The sequence below is a fragment of the Sebastes umbrosus genome, chromosome 11, assembly GCF_015220745.1.
Source record: "Sebastes umbrosus isolate fSebUmb1 chromosome 11, fSebUmb1.pri, whole genome shotgun sequence".
Lineage (NCBI taxonomy): Eukaryota > Metazoa > Chordata > Actinopteri > Perciformes > Sebastidae > Sebastes > Sebastes umbrosus.
Window position 1 is genome coordinate 11987432 of NC_051279.1, and position 12356 is coordinate 11999787.

Below are 12356 nucleotides of genomic sequence, written 5' to 3' on the forward strand. Positions count from 1 at the left end.
AGGCCTCGTATGGTGTGTTGATGCAGTGTGGCGAGGGTCAGCCCTAGTCTGCAAGAGTGTGTTTATAGAAATTAGTCTGAGGCCAAAAGGTCAGTGTTGTTTTAGCAGAGAGCTGAACCGCTGCCTTCTGCATTACAAGTCTGCAAGTGAGAACTCCTCGGCTACAAGAAGCCTGCTTTACACACTCATCCGTCCCAGTGGGTGTGTAAAAGCTGATTGATGGATGAGTTTGTTTTGGTGTGTGCGGGTGCAAGAGAGAAGACGTTTGACCTTGTTGACTTCCTGGATAGTTTCATGGTTTTTATATACATCTGTCCTACTGTATGTGTGTCTTCTTCTGTGTGCTGTCAGCGCTAATCCCTCATCCTCTGTTTTGCCACGGAGCAGGTGGTGTAAACATGCAACGTGCCGCTCAGCCTGCCTGGCACCACAGGGCACTGTAGCACTGCCCCACAGCAGGTGTGTGTATATGAGTGTGTGTGTGTGTGTAGGCGAAATACAAACCATGTGTCAGTGACTTTTGGGTCTCTGTTCGCTTTGTGTGTGTGTGTGTGTCTCCATAGCTCGTGGGTCTGAATCCCCTCCACCTGTCACAGGGGGTGGGGTGCAAAGGGAGGATGACAGGGCGCAGAACAGATGCTGTCTACAAAAGCCAGCCGAACTGACTGAATTGCACAGTGTGTCTTCTATATGTGTGTGTGTATGTGTGTGTGTAGGCCATATTACTTCTATGATGTGGCTGTGCTTGTGTGTAGATCAGAGCTTTCAAGTCATTCACACTTTGATGCCGCGGCCCTGCATGCGCTTTCTTCAACACAGAACAAAAGAGTGACAGAGGGAGACAGCTAGACACCAGTGTGACTCCGACTGGCTGTGGAGATAGTTGACACAGTGACAGACTGAGATAGGAGGAAGTGTGTGTTTGTAGCTCTCCGCTTCATCATCTCTATATCTCTCACAGTCCACCCCCTATCTGTCGGTGTGTCTCCGTGGGAGGGAGGAGAAATCTCCAAAGAAAATGCCGAGCAGAGGTGTCCGAAACTGACCAAGCTGTGTGTGAACTCAATCAACAGAGCAGCCTCAACTCACTTACCAAACCCAGCATCTAAGAAATGTCTCATCACCCACAGCCCCCTCGACAGGCCTCTTTCCTCGGCGTTACACTCGTAGAAATATGTTCAAGGTTTGGCGCATGCATGAGAAGATGGTTTAGATCCTCTTCAGCATGCTCCATTTGCAATGATTGCATGAGCTACCCTTGCACTCAGTGGCCTTTTGCTGAGTTTCATGTCATGTTGGATTTACTGTAAACACGAGCACTTGACTGGAAAACTGTTCACTTCAGGCTCATGGCCTTGAAAAGCTGGAGAAATTATATTATAAGACGATTCTTCAAATATATTAAAATTGTGATATAGAGTGCCATTACAAGATCATAAGATCATAAGATGTATTGAAATATATACAAAAACATTGTATTTAATTGATTACAGGGCTGTCAATCAATTACATTTTTTAATTGCGATTAATCGCATGATTGTCCATGGTTAATCACATATTTTTTATCTGTTCAAAATGTACCTTAAAGGGAGATTTGTTAAGTGTTTAATACTCTTATCGACATGGGAGTGGGTGGCTGTGGCTCAATGGTAGAGCGGGTCGCCCACCAATCGAAAGGTCTGCCGTTCGATCCCTGGCTCCTCCACTTCACATGTGGGAGTGTCCTTGAGCAAGATACTGAACCCCAAATTGCTCCTGAAGGCATAGCCATCGGTGTTTGAATGAGTATTCAGATGGCATGGCAGCCTCTGCCATCAGTTTATGAATGTGTGTGTCAATGGCTGAATGCTGACATGCAGTCTAAAGCGCTTTGAGTGGTCGGGCGCTACAGTATATAAATGCAAATCCATTTACCATTCACCAAATATGCTGCTTTATGCAACTGTATGTATATATTTATTATTTGAAATCAATTAACAACACTAAACAATGACAAATATTGTTCAGAAACCCTCACAGATACTGAATTATTAAAAAAATGTGCTCAAATCATAACATGTTTAACTCAAGCCCAACATGCAACAACAGCTGTCAGTGTGTCAGTGTGCTGACTTGACTATGACTTGCCCCAAACTGCATGTGATTATCATAAAGTGGGCATGTCTGTAAAGGGGAGACTCGTCGGTACCCATAGAACCCATTTTCATTCACATATCTTGAGGTCAGAGGTTTAAAATTTAGCATAAGTTTGGAACATTATTTAACCTCCTTTGTGACAAGCTAGTATGACATGGTTGATACCAATGGATTCCTTAGGTTTCCTAGTTTCACCTGATGCAAGTATCTTCATTCTGGCTTAAAAATAAGCTACAACCTAAAAACAATTGAGTTAGTTGCGTTAATGTGTTAAAGGAATTAGTGGCGTTAAAACAAATGTGCGTTATCGTGTGAACTTTGATACCCTTATATATACATGTACATTGAATAATCAAAACCAAAATGATCAGCTATCACTCCTAATCTACAAAAAAAGCAAGTAATGTCTGCTGAAATTTGCCTTTGCTCAATTTACAGTTAATAAAGTGATTCATACATGGCGTGAAAATTTCCAAGTCGTAGCAGTGAGATGTTATTACATTCTTTTGCTTCTACAGATATGACAAATACACCAGTAATGATTGACCCAGACATGTTGCATTTTTAGCCATGCTGTCATAGCTCTAGGGATGAAAATGCCAGTTGATCCACCACTTTGATCCAGGCTGAAATATCTCAACAACTGTTGAAGAATTGCCATGAAATTTTGAACTGACATTTACGTTCCCCAGAGGATGAATCCTACTGAGTCATCTGGCAGAAGTTTTACAAAAGCTCCGCTTTCAGTGACCTAAAACGCCGTTTGGATGTGGAGGAAAGGCCGAAACCCATAGAAAAAGCTGTGTTTATAAAGACACCTTTGTACGTGTGGACTAGGCCTTAGCCTGGGAGAGCAGCCCATTGCTCTGACGAGCCAACCACCACTCATCCCCTGGCATTTCCTCTAGCGCCACCATGAGTTTGACGTTTGGGGTTCGGAGTGAAATATCTCAACACCTGTTGATGGATTTACAACAGATATTCAAGGTCCCTAGAGGGAGTTACGACCTTGGTCTCAACATCTACTTTATGGATTGATGATGTGTCTTGCTGACTTTATTGATCTTCTGACTTTCCCTTAAGGACCACCACGAAGTTGACATTGTAAATACTTTAATGAAGTATCTTGGTAACGATGATGATGATGATGGATCGCTGTGAAATATGGTACACACATTCATGGACTCCAGAGGATGAATTGTAATAACTTTAACCTGACATTTCTTCTAGCGCCATCATCTGATTTTGTCAGATTCTTTGGTCTTAGTTGTTTAAGATTTCTTTACTCAATTAGTCGTTTTTATGCTTTTTCATGCTGAATAACTTGTGCTGTAGACAGCAGCCGTTCACAGTGTAATCATATCGGGGCGAGCTGGCACCGACATCATTTACGTCCACTAAAAGTGCTTGTTTTTGCCACCGACAGTCTCTGATCCAACAGTGGAAACGTGAGTACAGAGAGTGTAGCTTATGTTATCTAAAAGATTCTCATTGTCATGGCTGAATATTTAGATGATTTTGAAAATCGATAGCTGTCCGTTTTTATTTCAGAATATAAGCTCACAGATGGAAGAGCTCCTACAAATTAAGCAGGTGAGGAGAAAGAGGAGTGACACAAAAACATGGGAAAATAGGGTTGGAAAAATACAGAAATTCCCCTTTAAGTGAAGCTTCAGTTAAACCAGAACACTTTTTCTGACTTCTCACCCTCATTCCTTCCTCTGTTTCCACTCAACCCATGGCCCTCCTCCTCCCTCCTCCAATCTAAACAATCCCTCAGACTCTCACTTCATCGCTCTAATGATCTTTCTCTTTCAACCTTCCTATTGTCTGCCTGTGTTCCCCCTCTTCCTGCTATCTCCTTTCCCCTGTTACCCTTTATCCTTTATCCCGTAGTACCATTACTACCCTCTTACCCCTCCCCCAGCCTCACCATTCGTTATCAGGGCTTAAAACCCCTGCACTTTTGTGTCATGCTTCACCTCTACTAAAAAGGCCCCATGCTTTCTACAAATCCCTGCACCTCTTTAAGTCAAATTAAACATGGAATCCAATGAAGATGATGATTTTAGGGATACAGACAAATCATGACTGCATTAACTGCAATACATGGAACGCAAGCAAAAACTGAGTAGATTAGCCAGTGTCATTAGTGAAATGTGATGAAGGCGAGTCTCAGAAGGGTATTTGGGAATTGTGCAATCAGAGTGGATCAGTGCACATTTAATAACCAACAGGGACATCTTTCTTTGTATGTAAATCATATCAAGCTGGGACTAATTGCTGTGACTGACAAAATTGCTGCAAATGTTGGAAATTTAATTTTATTACAACGTAGTTATTTTTGAAGTTTTGGTCATAATTTCTATCAGTTATGAACACTGTTCTTGCATAAGAGATCGTTGTCCAGCGGAACAGGAAACATTATCAGATGATCAGACAGATTGTAAACAAGCCAGAAATGGAAAGTAAGTACATTTACTGCAGTACTGTCCTTTCTCAATTTTGTGATCTCATTTTATGCTACTTCATACTTCTACTCTATTACATTTCAGAGGCAAATATGTTACTATATATAACACGACATGTATGACAGCTGGAGTTACTTTGCCGATTAAGGTTTTACATGGAAAATATGTTGTATGATCATCTTATAAAATATAAATAGGGCTGTCAATTGATTAAAATATTTAATCGCATGATCGTCCATATTTAATCAACGATTAATCGCAAATTAATTGCACATATTTTATCTGTTCAAAATGTACCTCAAAGGGAGATTTGTCAAGTATTTAATACTCTAGTGGACAAATATGCTTGCTTAATGCAAAATGTATATATTTATTATTTGAAATCAATTAACAACACAAAACAATGACAAATATTGTCCAGAAGCCCTCACAGGTACTGCATTGAGCATAAAAAATATGCTCAAATCATAACATGGCAAACTGAAGCCCGACAACAGCTGTCAGCGTGTCAGTGTGCTGACTTGACTATGACTTGCCCCAAACTGCATGTGATTATCATAAAGTGGGCATGCCTGTAAAGAGGAGACTTGTGGGTACCCATAGAACCCATTTTCACACTTTTGGAAATGGACTGACAGTTCTTTCTCACCAAAGTTTAGCGCAAGTTCTTATTTTACCTCCTTCACGACAAGATAGTATGATATGATTGGTGGCAATGGATTTCTTAGGTTTTACTAGTTTCATATGATGTCAGTATCTTGACGCTAGCTTTAAAACTGAGCCTGCCACAACCTCCAAAAGATCAATTGCGTTAATGCGTTAAAGAAATTAGTAGGGTTAAAACGAATTTGTGTTTGACAGCCCTAAATGACATATTTTACCTTGAAGTATTGCTACTTTTACAGGAGTAAAATATCAGGCTACTGTTTTTATCAGTGCCAACAGTTTAGCCAGATGAAATAAATCACTTTATGTGGAGGTGAAACCTAAAGCAAGTGCACCTAAATGTATCTAACACATGAAAACTGTGGGCACAACTATGAGTAAGTACAATAGGTCAAATATATCAGAAAGTCAGTCTTTACACGGGGTGATGTTTGGGTAGCAAGTTTTCCATTTTCTTGTTTTTTCTTTAAGCCATGGCTTTTTTTTCGTATCAATATTTCCTCGATCTAGATAGCAAACCCACAGTGACTCTTCACATGCATCCTTTGTGTGTGTGTGTGTGTGTGTGTGTGTGCATAGCTTCAGTGTGATTATCTCGTGACTTTCTAACATGTTTCTCAATTGAATTTTGGGGAGTAACTCGATGAAGCTGCAGAGCTGCACATTCAGCAGTGTGCCACCACATTGTAACAGATTGGCTGTAGTTTACTGTTCAGGTGCTATTTGCTGGACTTTCATTCATGACACCCGACCCAGGTGTGCTGTGTTTGTATGTTGACACGTGTGTGTGTGTGCAAGTGTGTTTGTGGTGCAGAGTTGCAGAGGTGAGGGAACTCATTTCAGGCTGTTGTTGTGTGCTATACTCGTCTCCTACACACAGTGACCTCCACGGCTCTATCTAATGTCCTCCCTCTGGACAAATTCCAACATGCCCTTATTTTCTCTCCTCCTCCTCTTCCTCCTCCTCACTGTCTCACTACTTCTCCTAGCTTTCTTCTTGTCTCTACCCTACTGTACCATTTCTATTTTCATTCTCTCTACTTGCTATATTACTCTTATGGTTTTCTTTTCAATTACCTGATTTTTATTCCCCCTTACTGCCTGCATGTCTGTCTCTGCGTTTTCTATTTTTCATCCTTTGCCACTCATTTCAAGCACACAATTATAATTTTTTTTTAAAAAGTGCCGTTGGACTCAGGAAACCTTCAGTCTGTCAAAGGGCTTTTGTTTTGGTATCTTACCTCCCTGAAGAGATAAACTTGCCAATCCTTCACTGTTGTCAATGGGCTACTGTTTTCCTTGCGCATACATACGTGTGTGTGTGTGTGTGTGTGTGAGAGGAGAGACAGGGAAAGTGTGTGTGTGTATGTGTGTGTGTGAGAGAGAGAAAATCCTAGACTCTGCTTGTGTAAATTTGTGCATGCGAAAAACAGTTTGACGGAGAGGTGAGGTCGTGTTAGCAGAAATCTTATTAACTGCTGAGCTGCTTTCAAAGCTTCCTCTTCTCTTTACCCACACTTCTTCACCAAAACATCTCCTGGGAAACTTCTGCTGCCAGGAGTAAATGGTGTTTTTTTTTTTAAAAACCAGTGCAATTGCAGATTGTGCAGATTTCCCCAAAAAATAAACATTGTTTTCCAATTTCACATAATGACTCCGGAGACGGTATTATGCTGGTTTGTGAGCCGTGATTAGAGGCCATTTGGGACCTGTTGGATTCATGACTTCAGGGTGAGAGAGAGAGAAGCTGAGAACAAATATTGCATTTGACCACCGACAACAGTCATAGAAATCGTACTGTTCCTCGTGGAAAACCAAGAGACACCACTGGGACCCATCATCTCAGAGTGCATTTAATATGACGACCGGGCCCTGCTGTGGCGGAGGTTTGGTACAACATTAGGCTAACATTATGCACTAGCCTCCGGGCCTGCTGAACAGGGGCAGGCAGCAAATCACAGGGTCATGCCTCTCTGGGTCCTGATAGAGAAATTGTTCTCCTGGTTTCTCTCTGTCTCATTTTCTCTCCTCATTATTTCATTTTTTCATTTTCCATTACGCAGTTTTTTTTTCCTCCCCCTCCCCCCTTCTCTCTCTTTCTCTCTTTCCCTCTTTTTCCCATCTGGCTGTTCCAGCTGAGGTCAATACCCGCCACTATGCTGCGGTACCAGGACACAGGAATCTCATGAATAGCAATGTAGCAAACTGACAGCCCCCTGACATTTGGAAAGTGTGTGTAAAACTCAAGTTCATTTCAATATTTTGATTGTAATGTAAAAAGGATCCATCCTGTGACTCTTCATTTCAGTCAGTTTCAATAAAACCGAGAACTTGATTTAAAAATAATCGTTTCTCATTTTGCCATCATGTCATTTTATAATACTTTTCAGCTTTTCTGTTAACTGCTCTTTTGATTTCTCAGTCAGCCTGGTCACACAAAAAACTGACTGCAATGTAAATGCATCCGCCTAAATATGCTACGCTCAGAACTAGTGACGTAGAATAGACCGCTTATGACTCAGGACTTTCAACCAGGAGACCGGCCTCCGAGACAGGTGTTTTGTAAGTTACGTTAGTGACGTGTTTTTTAGTGAATGTAGGAGTTTATCTGAGTTTATCATATATACTGTATATATATATATGTATGTATGTATGTTTTTTTTATTTACATTAATGTTGACCATGTCTTTGTTTTATTAGTATAGATCTGCGTACCTTAGGTGTTTACTCCCCTGGATATTTATATTGACATTACCTAGGTTAATCTTGTGAAATGGATTTTTGTTCTGGACTTATTGTTTGTGCATTGAAATCATACCCCTTGTGTTGGTAAGTGGCTCTGGAAACCTTTTAAGCTACTACAGTGATGTTTGTAACGTGTTTTCCGTACTTATATTGTTTCTGTACGTGATTTACTTAGTTTACATACTTATTTTAAGGCCAACCATGACGTTTTTCCTTAACCTAACTAAGTGGTTTGTTGCCTAAACCTAAGTGAGCGGTTTTGTTGCCCCCTGCTGATACTGCGCTTTCGTACACGTGTAATATTCACGCCTCGGCGAGTCAAAACGTGACACTGACACGCTATCCTCTGGTGGACAGGCGGGTATATTACACGCTTTGGCATGATACCGGTTGTCACAGTACAATGCAGCAAGTGTCCTCTAACCTCCAATCATTCAAACAAACAAACCTTGCATTCTTATCAGAAGTGCGGCGTATCTCTGTGCTTTTTTGTAGCACAGTGTACAATGTTACACACACAGCTGATCTTCTCTTTCAGCCACTGTCTGTCTGCCTTTCCAAACCTTCTGGAGTTCAAGGACTGGCAATCTCAAAGGTCGGCCTGGGTTTGTTCACATGAATCTTGTCTAGTTCATTAGAGCTTGTGTGTATGTGTGTGAGTGAGTGAGTGAGTGAGTGAGTGAGTGTGTGTGTGTCTGTGTGTGTGTGTCTTTCAGACAGTCTTGATCTAGTTTTACCGTTTTGCAGCCCTTCCAGAGCAGATTAATTCCACTTGGTCCGTCCTCTCTATCTTCTGCTTTTGACCAAAATGACTTTACCGACTTTTCTCTTCTTCGTTTCTCCCCACATTTACTCTCACTCTCCTCACTTTGTTGCTGTCTAACTCTGCTTCCTACATTTTCCCTCTTAGCCCCCCGTCTCATACACCCACCCACCAATGTTCCTTTTTCTCTCTCTCTCTCTACTCAGCTGGTGGGCCAGCCAGGAGGCAGTGCATAACGTTTGAGGAGCGTAATCTGCTCTTTCTCCCCTTCCCATTTCCATTTCAATCCTCCGTTCACAGCTGGAACCAGGGCGCTCTGCATGCAGATGAGCAAGAGTTGACTTTTTCTAGGACGTACATTCAGACAAGAGATGGGCAGGAGAGGGGGAGGAGGAAGAGGAGGAGGAGGAGACAGAGAGAATGAGAGAGGGGACCCAGAGGTGGAAGAATGAAAGATTATGTGATGAAGCAAAGCAACAGTTGCTGACGGAGGGAAATCATTCAATTCGGCTTCATTGTCATTCAACCTTACACAAGTGCACAGAGGGAGATGAATCGTTTTTGCGGGTCACATCACCCTCCAAACAAGAACAAAAACAAGGCAAAATGACAAGAAAATGCAGTCTATCAATCAAGCGACAGGTCATGGCACGATCACAGTAAAACAAAGTACTATAAAACAAAACAGTGCTGCTGCAACAAAAGTAAGGCTGGTTGTGTGTCGGATGTAAACACAATTAGGATTGTGTCTTTTTATTGTAAGGAAAAGTAATATAGCAGGGCTGTTAATCGATTCAAATATCTAGTCACGATTAATTGCATGATTGCCTATAGTTAATCACGATTAATGGCAAATGAATCGCATATTTTTTATCTGTTCAAAATCTACCTTGAAGGGAGATTTGTCAAGTATTTAGTACTGTTATAAACATTGGAGTGGACAAATATGCTGCTTTATACAAATGTATGTATATATTTATTATTGGAAATTCAATTAACAACACAAAACAATGACAAGATTGTCTAGAAACCCTCACAGGTACTGCATTTAGCATAAAAATTATGCTCAAATCATAACATAACACATCAAAACATGGCAAACTGAAGCCCAACAGGCAACAACAGCTGTCAGTGTGTCAGTGTGCTGACTTGAGTATGACTTACCCCAAACTGCATGTGATTATCATAAAGTGGGCATGTCTGTAAAGAGGAGACTCGTGGGTACCCATAGAACCCATTTTCATTCACATATCTTAAGGTCAGAGGTCAAGGGACCCCTTTGAAAATGTCCATGCCAGTTTTTCCTCGCCCAATTTAGCCTAAGTTTGCAATGTTATAAAGCCTAAAACTGCCCTAATAGCATTATAACCTCCATAATTTATCTACAGTTATTTGAGGTACAAATATCATACATTGGCAATAAAGTATTTCTAAAAAACATGTAGATGAAGGACATTTTTGATGCTGCTCTTAGCGATTCAAACTGTTTTCATGCCTAAGAAATATTTCAATGTGACCTTGTGTGAGTTGAACATCTGCTTGTAATAATTTAGCGTAGATTAAAAACTAGAGTAGAAAATGTTGTGAAAAGCACGGAGGGCAGTTTTAGCCCTGTGTTCTTTGTAATTCAAAGTGCTTAGAGCCTTTAACCTTCAACATGATTTCTTTTGAATAATCAATGCTGTACAGAGTTACACAAAGCTGACTCACTCTCTGAACAACCAGGTCAATAAACCAAAAAAACTAAAGATTCAGTTTCATACTCTTCCTGCTCGTGCACCTTATGACACGTTATGATCAGAGGAGATCTCTGTTCATCTCTGCTTGCGGTCAACTGCTTCGTCATCCTCCCTCATATCCGGACAGCGATGACAGAAGACCACGAGGTCATCATGCCCGTCATGGGTTCTGTTTAGCGGTAGAAGCTGAGTCATGTTGGGCTGATGTTCTGTGAATATGGAGGATTGTTTTGGACTTCAGTCGCATGATCCACTGGCAGCGTCCATTATAAGGGGCGCGGACACGAACGCACCCTGGAACATGCACACTAATTGATGTTTTTGTTGTGGGACGGGGCCCCTAATGCACTCTGCTCAAGTGCTGTGTAGCCGGCCACTCGAGTTTCAGTCGAATCCCATTTATGGGAAAAAACCATCTGCTGCCAATTGATTATAAAAGCTGATATTGATTCAAACGGGCAAGCTGGGCAGCAGAAGTAATTCACTCATAAGGACGCAATGAGGTGCGACAGAATATGTTGACCACAATATGGCTATTTAATCTTTAATGCCATTGTCCACTCCTTGAATTAAAATTACTACGTGTTTCTCTTTTATAATCACACATAATAAAAAGGCATGCCCCCTGTCTATGTGGGTGAATCAGCTAGAAATTAATGTAATTGAAAGTCCTCCTCCTCCTCCTCTTCCTCCTCTTCCTCCTCCTCCTCCTCCTCCTTCTCCTCCTCCTCCACACGTGGCAGGCTCCTCTTGCTCTGTCACAGCGGTGTGATAAACAGCCTTTCTGCCCGAGTAGCAGCCCACAAACGGAGCGGCATTAAATCTCGTCATGCCAAGCGGGTCTGCCCGGCACAGCAGGCCGAGCAAGACAATCTGCGCGGCCGGTCAGAGGGGTCCACCGGTTTGCAAGCGTTCACTTCTGCTTTTATTGACAGAAACCCTCTCTTTCGGCCGTTCGCCTTCCTCTTTAACTCACTCCATCTCTCGCCCCGGGTCGATTCGCTGCACTGGAACACATCAGTCTCTCCATCACTTTCCCTTCACTCAGTCTTTTGATCCTGGCTGTGCTCACATTATCCCTTCTGTCTTTCATTCTCCCTCCACCCTTAAAACTTCTGAGCAGCAACCCACATCTCCTTTTCCGGTACCTCCTTTCACACTAATTGACTCTCCACACCTCTGACAGCCACCTTCTGCTGTCTTTCTTCCCAATCGCTCTAATTTTTTGCCCCTTCCGTTCCTCATTTTCCCTTCCTCTTCTCTCCTCCACTCTCCCCTTTAATGCCCTCCTGTGGAGTCTGTATCGATGGCAACACTTGGCCGTGGTGCGTGAGCGTGTGTCACGGTTCCTCTGCCCCCACTGCACAGGCATTGTGGCTGTAATGCCATAATTACCCCCCCATTATGGGGAAGAGAGGTTGTTTCAAGGGGAGAGAGGGAGGAGGGTGGATGTGAGGAGGGATGGATGAGGGGTGAAGATAAGTTGGACCGAAAGAGATGAGTGAGGGACAAGATGTTGGAGTTTGACAGAAAGAGCGAGGAAAAGAATGAAAGATGTTTGTGGATTAAGTGTGCTGGCCAGTAGATCAATCGGGCTTGTGTCTTGTGTGGGTGTGTGTGTGTGTGAGAAAGAGACCGTCTGGAACTGTGCGTCTCAGGGGACGTCCTGCTCTTGGCTCCTGTCGTTGGGGGGGCCACATCAGTAGAGATGTTAATGGCTCAGGCTTCATTGGACATGCACAGATGGGTCCCTCACTTTGGTTACAGCAGACACACACACACAGGTGGAAAAACAGATCAGGCAGCACTTTTGAGTCATGTAGACAAATATAGTTG